Consider the following 10073-nt stretch of genomic DNA (forward strand, 5'->3'; position numbering starts at 1 on the left):
TAACTGCCCAACACAAAAGAGTTGGCCAAGATTATATTCACCGGGACCTTCCTTAGCCATTTTCATTTTTTGTTTCTCCTATTTTGGTGTAGGGGTTGTTAAGCTGGAAAGAGAGGTTGGATTAACATATGACGAGGAAGGGATAGCTTCTCTATTGTTAGGTATAGTGATGTCTGGCTGATGGTGAATATTATTACAATATGCAAATGGATTAGCATCACCGAGGATTGCAATTTCTACCCCATTATGTGGAAACTTGATACATTGGTGATAAGTGGATGGAATGACTTGCGTGGCATGTATCCAAGGTCTTCCTAACAAGAGATTGTATGGCAAAGGAAGGTCTATAACTTGAAAAACTATATGCTTCACCATTGGCCCAACCTTGATGGGTAATATAACAGCTCCTCTGGAAGAACGTTCTGCATCATCATATGCTTTTATGGTTATTTTCTTGCTGACATCCATTGATTCTATTGCATAACCCAATGTTGTGACTAACTACAAGGTGCATATGTTTAAGTCAGCTCCATTGTTAAAAAAGACTCACTTGATTCTATGTTGGTTTATGAACCCTTCAATATGGAGGGAGGCATTATGGAGTTGTTGGAAAGATGTGTTGTCACTCTCGGTAAAAGTGAGACATGGTGATGACTTTAGACTACCAACCATCGCTTGAAACTTATCTGTCTTGAGGTTGGCGGGGATGAACACTTGTTGGTGAGCTTGGTTGAAGATTGTTTTATGTGAGGGGGATAAGCATAAAATCTCTAATATAGAGATGACGGTTGGCATCTTATCCAATTTCTCTACAAGATTATATTGCTTGGAGAGGGGTGTCGATCCTAGTGGTACCCCTCGAATGGTAATATTTCTACGACACGTAACAATGTTGCATGTAGCATTTTGATCTTTGTTAACCCTACTTTTTGAGAATTGAAAATTGTTGGAATTCTTGTGTTAGACAATTTGAGTCAATAACGATTTTCAAAGAAAAATAAATATATGCAAAGCATGAATATGTGTGATTTCTTTTCATTTGATGAAGTCAAGAGGTTTAACCTATCAATTATTTTCACACATTAATTAAAAGCCATTTTAGCCTATGTCATGGGTAATAAGAAAAAAATCTTGAAGATGTTTTAATGTTCTTGTCATTCAAGGAATTTAGAAACCCCTTGACGAAAAAAAAACCTACTATCAACAATGCCTTGTAAATGTACCAAGGACACAAGAGGTGAATATGCCTATGAAAGGGATGGTCTTCTCATTCCATGGTTGACTACTAATTTTTGGCTTTGAAAGAGAGTAAAATGACTCGGGCGGACTTCATTGCCGAACGCACCCTTATCCGTCCTTGTGATATGTAATGTGGTAACCGTATTATATAATCGAGTTTGAAATATAGATTGCGGGTTTTCATGGCATGGAGATAAGGCACTTCAAAGAATGATTTAAATGATAATAAGGTTCTTACACTAGAAACTACTCACTTGGGAAATGTACACCATCGGCGGTCTGAGCTGGCAGTTGACCAAGTGTTAGCAGCAACATGGTAAAATGATTAAAGGAACCAATGAACACCAACTTCGGATTGCGAATTTGAAATTATCATCAAGTTGGTAAAAATCATCAACTTACCAATACGTTCTTACGCACAATATGAGAAAACTCAAAATCATGTAACGGTTTCATGCTTTCGGTGAGTTAGCCAACATTAGCAAGATGCCGATACACTTCAACTTCTTAGTTTTCAACGGCGATATGAGAGTGTTTTGAAAGATATCGCCTTCTCCTTAAAATTCCATCTAGCGGATTGAATACACCACATGGCTTATGAAACATAGCAAAATCGGTTTTAAAACTACCTATTAACCATTTGCTTTGCATGCTGATAGATATGCATGCTATCGTGCTCCCTAACTCCACTCGTAGGTATTGAAGATGAGATGTTTGAGTGCCTTGTATTCTATAGATACGTGCTATGTGTATCAGATGGTTCTCTTCAAAGCAATGTAAAGTATAAATGCCAAAGTTTAAATGCGTGTCATTGCAATAAAAACAGTTGTGAATAATATTCCGCTAGCCTACAACCGAATTCCATGATTTTCTGCCAGTAATCTCCTTGCTCCCACAGCATGCCTTGAGGAGATGTCATCTCAGCGAATGAAATGCATATATTGCAGTGATTGCAAGATATGCACAAAATGTTTTTAGCAGATGTTATGAGTCGAAAAGATTTAGTAAACTTATATGCAAAATGTGGAGGTGTATTAAAAAAAAAGAGGCTGTGAGTTGTTTGACAACGTCCCTCAAATATCCACACATAAGGAGCAGAGACTTAACACTTGATGTGTTTGACAAAGAAGATACATCGCTGTAGAAAGATAAGTGAGTCTATGCAGTCTTGAAAGGAGGATGCTCTAGAAGGTTGAAGCAGGATAATAGAAATTTTAAATTCAAAGTTCAAACTAGTTATTAAAGCATTTCACTCACATATTACAAATAGTTTTCAATATAAGAATCTGCAAAACACATCATCATGAAATACAAGGCTCAAGAGTATGAGTATGCCTCGATGATCACCACCATGATTCCAAAGGTTCATGATACCAAGATTGGGCATATTAATTTGCAAGAAATCAAAAATTTCGACAGATCAAAGTTGTCCTGTAGAGTGGCAGGAAGCGGCTTGATTGAAGTAGCATGTTTTCCCATAGCAATTCAATGTACAGATTTGATGATAGAAAGCTCAAAAAGATATAATCCAGATGCAAGAGAGATAAGAGCTGCAGATGGATCCTTAATGGCCAAACTTGATGGAATTTCAATAGCTATTATTCTTCGTTTGCCATATAAGGAAAAGTTCACTCACATCGATAAGCAAAAAGCTTACAAATACTTCAGTGATAATAGAAGCAAATGCCTCAACAATTTGGCTAAAGAATGGATGGTCGCACCATGAGGAGGACAGTCTTAGCTTCCAAAAACACTCCATCATTCTCTTTTCATCAAAGAGATTTGTTACTTGATTATCTTACTCCATAGAGTGATAGGAAGTCCCGATTCCATTGAGTTCAAAATGTGGATGTACCTCTTCATAACAGTCATCTCTGCTGGTAAGCAATTCATTGACTGGGGCCATCTCATCAGCAACTGCATACATGACCAGTTAGTGCACTTCAAAACAAGTCAACGCTTCCATATGATCTCTTACTTGATATATGCTATTGCTAATTTGAGGTCATGGCCAGGGTTAAGTACTAATGGTGTCCTAAATCAAGAAACTCAAGTTTACCATTATTACAAGCAATTGCAACTTGAGGAAAGCTTTGTGTATTTCAGGCGGGTGAATGATGCTTTCACAATGTGGGCAATAAGGTTATTACAAGGAGACATTGCCACCAGAATATCAAAGGAATCCACTAAATTGATAAAGAAATATGGAAGTTTCTTCATCCAGTTTCCGAGATTTACCTATCTTCGAGTAGGAGGATTTGAAGGTTATCCACACAAGCTACCCAGATATGTTGATGATAAGCTCATTTTAGTTGAGCTTTGTCGGAAATTGGTTTCAATTCAAAAGAAATGTAGAGATAGAAAGAATAAAGGGGTAGCCTTTCCCATTTGTCTCGGGCACTATAGATGTGATTCAAGTTCAAGAGTAGATGAGACAGAAAAGTCTTTATCCAAGGTCAACTTGTATCCATACCAGATGAGGTTCCCTTTTGATAGCAAGGATTATGTCAAGAACAACTTAAAGTTAGGTCCTGGCTATTTTCATTTTCCTAATCTTGAAGACTTTTGGGAGGATTGCGAAGATGAGTTCAAGGTTAGAAAAAGAGATTGGACAAGGTTAACTTTGAAGCAAACGAAAGATTTCAAGATGGATTGGACCATAGAAGGCATTGAAGATGATGGATCTGATTTGATTGATCCTATCTATTTTGAGCAAGTCCATTCCCAGCCACTTCCCAGTTTGAATTGGGCAGATCCAAAAATGAGAGATGTCAGAGAAAGAACAAGTTTTGTAATCAAGAATTCTGAAGCCTGGATTAAGAAGAAGATTTCTCAAATGACTGCTACCAGACCAACAAAGGAAACTCCAAGAAGGAAAGGAAGTCAGCTTGAGAGCTCTATGTCATTGCATTCTTCCCATACTCCAGCTAGGGATACTCCTTCTTACCAGAATACTCAAGGAAGTGATGGAGATGAAGACCCTCCAAGGAGGAACAATATTCAGAACACATATGGTGATGAACCTCGACAAAAGAGAAAGAAATCTAGAGCAAAAGGCATAGAAGAAGATTCTATTGCGAATCAAGAAAAGGATCAAGTTCTAGTGGAAATTCTAGATGACACAAGATTTGATGATGGAATGCATTCCATATCTCCCTCAGTTCCTATTGAATCCCTACGACAAGAAGCACAACAAAATACTTTAGTCATGGATTCATCATTTCCAAGCAATCCAAGCGATCAATTTGAAGAAATCAAGGAGGTGACAACAACAATGGTAGCAAGACAAGAAATCATCCAAGAGTCTATAGAAAATTCTTCTTTCCCATGGTTAGAACAAAGTCTATTGAAGAAGAGGAAGGTAGAAAAGCTAGTGGCACCTGAATTTAGTAGCATATCTGATCTCTTTGGAAGAGCTGAAAAATCGAAGAAACTCAAAGTATCCTCAAGAATAAAGACTGATCCAAATTCAAGGAATATGTGCTTAGAGATTGCTCAACCTATATCTGAGAAGGATACAAATGAGGCCACATCTGAGGACTTTGTTGTGACAAAGATTGATATGGGACCTTCTTCTCATGAGTCTCATATTCAGAACTTTAATGTGATGGCAGCCAGAATGGTGGAGAGAAGTGAAAAGGATAAGCAATCCAAGGATCAATTGAAACAACAAGTGCACACTTTGTTTCCTTACTTGAGATCCATAGTTGATACCTCCACTATGCCACTAAGTGTAGATCGCCAGCCAATTATATTGACACCAGAAGGAGTAATTGAAAGGAATGTTATGGATAATCTTCAAAAATACCAAGCCTATGGAAAGGTAATTGAATTACTCTTCCTTGAGAGTCTCTATGTCTCAGATACTCAGCATGGTGATAGAACTAAGTGGCATTCATAGAAACTTGAAGACATGGAAAATGAGGATAGCCAACATCCTAATTCCCAAAGGAAAATCTATCACTTCAGCCATCCGACTTTTCAGAATCTTCAGAGACAAAGGACCTAGACAACATAATGTGCCTATAGAAGTGACAACCTCATCGACAGCGCAAGGAGTTAGCTTAGAATAAGTGCAGAGTTGCATTTTTTATAGTCTTTATTTTTGTTGTGTTACTCGCATCATGTTTTTGTCTTTCTTTGTAAATAACTCTCATGATCGAGTTTCCTTTCTCTCATCTCTATTTCTATATTGTAATAAAAGATAATCTTGGCTCTTTTCATATGAGGTAGTTATCCTAAGTTCTCATTTTGGGTGGTTATTCTAAGTAGTTATTTTTCCCAAAGTTGAGGAGGTTATTTCAAGTAGTTGAGGAAGTTATAAAGTAGTTATAAAGGTGGTTAGAGTAGTTACCTCAGGTGGTTACCACTTCACCTATATATACCTCATTATTATTCAATGTGAGGGGGATTCCACTTTTTCACAAGCTTTGTATAAGAAACTTGGATAGTGTTATTCAAGCAATTAAGCAATAGAGATCAATTTGGATGTGTGTTCAACTTATTCTCATGGGTTATTATCAATGTTCTTATGTTTAATTGATGATTACCTTATGATTTCCTTTTAACATTAAATGTGAGGAAGTTTATTTCAAGTTGTGGTATCTCAAACTTGATTATATGGAATTTATTTTAATCTAGATTCATACGTTATATGGCGTTCAATCTTTCTTTATTGTTCGTTCTTTAAATTTTTGAAAAATCCAAATACCCCCATTATATGAGGGAGCTGCCCCTCTCAAACATAGAGAAGAATTACCATTTCTTTGTGATTCTTCAACTATTGTGAACGCTTTGTTGCTAATTATAGGGCAAAATAGAGTTTTTCAAGAAAGTTTCTTAAAGCAACAAATCCGTTTACCAACAGATTTTTGGTGACTCTGCTGGGGATCAAAATTGAAACAAGAAGACAGTCGCTTTGATATTGTTTTTACTTGCCTGTCATGAAACAAGATGGTTCTTCCGCATGAGAAGCTCTTCCTTGTGCTACAACCGAATCTTGATTGGATTCATGCAGAGCAAGAAGATATACTTTCGCAATTGGATACTTTAGCTTGGAGGAATAGAAGAAGTAGGGTTGTATATCAAAGAGTAAGTGCTATATTGGCAGAAGAAGAAAGACAAGCTTAGAATCCAATGGTGGTCCGTGAAAGAATAGTGGAAAGATTTCCTCGTGTGTTCTTGATTGCATTAAATCAGCAACCAAATCAAAGACAACCTAGAATATGACAAGTTGATCCAGAATACTAACAAGTGCATCAAGTGTTGGTGGAAGAAGTTGAATTATTACTTTCTTAGGAGAGTACATCCTAGACAAGAACTTATTGTCATTAAGAGAATTTTTGTGCTTCCTAGGTGTAAAAGACAAAATATTTGATGTATGCAAGACCAGTACAAGCAAGGTAATTAGCAAGCACGCTGGCAAGCAAAAGGTATACTAGAGGTGATAGAAGCAAGGGTATCATTGAACCTGATTTTGCTGAACTATACAAGGTTGATTTTTCCACACCTTCTACCACTTATAAAAAGAAAGTTAAGTCTACCAGTAGACCTTCTTCGCCAAAGAAATCAAGTGCTCATTCCTCATTTTTCCAAGCCTTAACTTTACTTCCTCCTCTTGTTACTAACTTTACACAACCAATCATGGCTCATCCACAACCAGTTCCATGGGGTGCTGCCATAGGCCCTCTAGCTTTAGGAAATCAATTGCATGATTTGCCAATAGTTTTAAGGAAGCATCTTCCGAAGTTCTCAGGAGATGGAAAAGTCACCGCGGAAGATCATATTAGTGCCTTCTTTACTGCATGCGCAATCCTCGGAGTTCAGTATGAGGATGTTTCTGTACGACTTTTTGTTGAAACTCTAATTGATGCCACAAATGAATGGTTTAATTAGTTACCATCCGGTTCCATTACTAATTGGGCGACTCTGTTACAAAAATTTGAAGAAATATTTAAAACTATAGATGATGGTCATTTACTTCTTGCTCAATTAACCCAAATGAAGAAAGAAGTGCATGAACCTATGAGAGAATTTGTGGCTCATTTCAACAAAATAGTCAATAAATTAGCAACTGATAAGAGGCCTACGAAGGAAAATAAAAAATGTTTCTTCATTAATGCACAACCTCCTGACATTAGTTTCCAAATAAGAAGAGGATGAGTAGCTGATCTCACTGCAGCACAAAGGTTAGCCATTGAAGTTGAAGATGACCTACTGAGTGTTGGAAACTGGAATAAAGAATTATAGAAAGGAAAAATTCAACAAGCCAATCCTGCACCTACTGATCCAATGATTCAAAAGCTAGCTAATGATTTACTTCAATTGAAGAAGCAATTACCACAGAATCCACCACCTATGTATCAAGATATTCCTAGAAGGAATTATATTCCATATCAACAAAACCGACAACCAAAGCTACCAACTCCAACGCCAAGGTTGGCGATTGAGCATCCATCTACAAGTAATCGTCAAACTGTTGCAACGTGTGATTTTCATCTCACAACAGACCATGATGGAGCCTCATGTCCCGAGATGACTAGGTTTATGCAAATGAACCAGACCAGTGAAAAGATTGAAGAATATGTTGAAGATGAAACTAATCAACAGTTTGGTCTACCTACAGTCAACTTTTTAGAATATGAGTCTGGTGAGGAAAATGAGAAAGATAGTGACATAAATAATCATTCATGTAATGTGTTTACAAAGAATTGGCGCCAGAAGCTCGAAGAGAAAGCTAAGTTAGCTACAAAAGATAAAGAGGTGGTTGAGGTTCCTAAGCAAATTCTTTCCAGGAAACAAAGTAAAGAAGAACTAGGATCATCAAGAAAAACTGAAAAAGAAGTTGAACATGGTGATTCCTCTTTTGAAGATTCTTTTGATTTCATTGAATATTGTAAAAAGACTAAGGTGCAAATTTCTCAATTTGAGTATCTTAAGAAGAATCCGCAGCAATTGGATAAATTGGTGCATTGTATCAAAAAGGATTTCAAGCAACCTCACTCAAACATACATCAAGAATCGGGAGAGAATTTTGATGAGGATGAGCAAGAGGGGTTTATTTCAAAGGAATAATCTCTTGTTGCTACTTCCTTTTCTAATAAGCCAGATCCTTTCTATATTTCCTTGTACATTGCAGGTTGTAAGTTGAGTAATTGTATTATAGATTTCGGTGCTTCTGATAATGTAATGCCTTCCAAAGTTGCTCATGTGCTAGGCCTATCTTTAAATAAACCTACTGGTAAAGTGTTCTCAATGGAATCAAAGCAAGTACCCTTGGTCGGACAAATTAAGGATGCTCAAGTTGCTTTAGCTGCTCACCCTCAAAAGAAGTTGAAACTTAACATTTTAGTTGCTGATATTCCAGCTAGCTATGGTATGCTCTTAAGCCATAGTTTCTGCAAAGATTTGGGTGGAGAAATTCAATTAGATTGTTCACATGCCTTGATACCTCTTGGCAACAAGAAAGTTAGATTGGACCCAGAACCCAAAGCCAAATACACAGTTCTCAAATCTGATGATCCAAGAGCTGAAATATTATATGTTGAAACTGGTCCAGGTACATATATGATGTCATCAAAGAAGGAGAATGTTCCTGAAATTCTAGCTCCTGACATATCCGCAGAACTTTGGGTAATGCAATTTGATGGAAGTTCTTCATCTTCCGGTTCAGGTGCTGGTGTGGTGTTGATATCTCCTCAAGGGGAAAAGTTTCCTAAAGCCTACAAGCTCGCATTTGATACTACCAATAATACGGCAGAATATGAAGCTCTTCTTCTAGGTTTGGAATTTGCCAAAGAAAAAGGAATCAAGAAGTTACAAGTTATGGGAGATGCTGAACTAGTTGTCAACCAGGTGAGGAGTCAATATCAGACCAAAAATAAAAGGCTCAAGTCCTATCAAAACAAAGTATGGGTTGAGATTGAAAGTTTTGACGCTTTCTCTATACAAGCCTTCCCAAGAGAACAAAATACAAAGGCAGATTCTCTTGCTGTTTCAGCCTCCTTATTACTTCCTCATCCTGAGTTTGAAAAAGATGTGTATATAGTGGAAATGATCTACCGACCTAGTGTGCCAGATAATAATCAAAATCGGCAAGTTTTTGATGATGATAAGCATATCATCTCATTTTTGGAGGGCACCAGAACCTTCTCAAATTTGTCCTTTGATGGTAATCATGCTTTGACAAGCCAACAAAATATAAAAGAAGAAGATAAAGAATCAGAGATTTTGTAACTAAAGGGAAATACTATTCCTAAGGGATTAGTCACTCTTGAGAGTCTCTTTGATAAGAATGATCAGTTTGTAAAGAATGATGAAAAGAAGCCCTCAAGTTCTCCAGATACAGAAAAAGTAAATATTGGTTTTGAAAAGGATCCCAAGATTGTTTTAATTGGAAAATGCTTGACCCACAAAGAAAGAAAAGTCATCATTGAATTGTTGAATAGCTATATTGATGTATTCGCATGGTGTTATGATGATCTCAAAGTGTTTATGAATGGTGAATTTAAGCATCATATTTCTCTTAAGCTTGATTCACCCCCATTCAGGCAAAAACAAAGGCAATTCAATCCAAAGATAGTAGATGCAATCTTTGCGGAAGTAGATAAAATGTTAAAGGCTAAAATCATTTACCCAATCCATCATTCCACATGGGTTGCAAATATAGTGCCTATCAGAAAGAAGAATGGTGAGATAATAATTTGTGTTGATTTTCGCAATCTCAATCAAGCATCTCTTAAAGACAACTATCCCTTACCAGTAATGGACCATCTCCTTCAAACTGTCTCTGGTTCTGAGATGATGTCGATGCTTGATGGTTTTTCTGGATATAA

This window comes from Cryptomeria japonica, chromosome 1, assembly GCF_030272615.1.
Source record: "Cryptomeria japonica chromosome 1, Sugi_1.0, whole genome shotgun sequence".
In the NCBI taxonomy this organism is placed as follows: domain Eukaryota; kingdom Viridiplantae; phylum Streptophyta; class Pinopsida; order Cupressales; family Cupressaceae; genus Cryptomeria; species Cryptomeria japonica.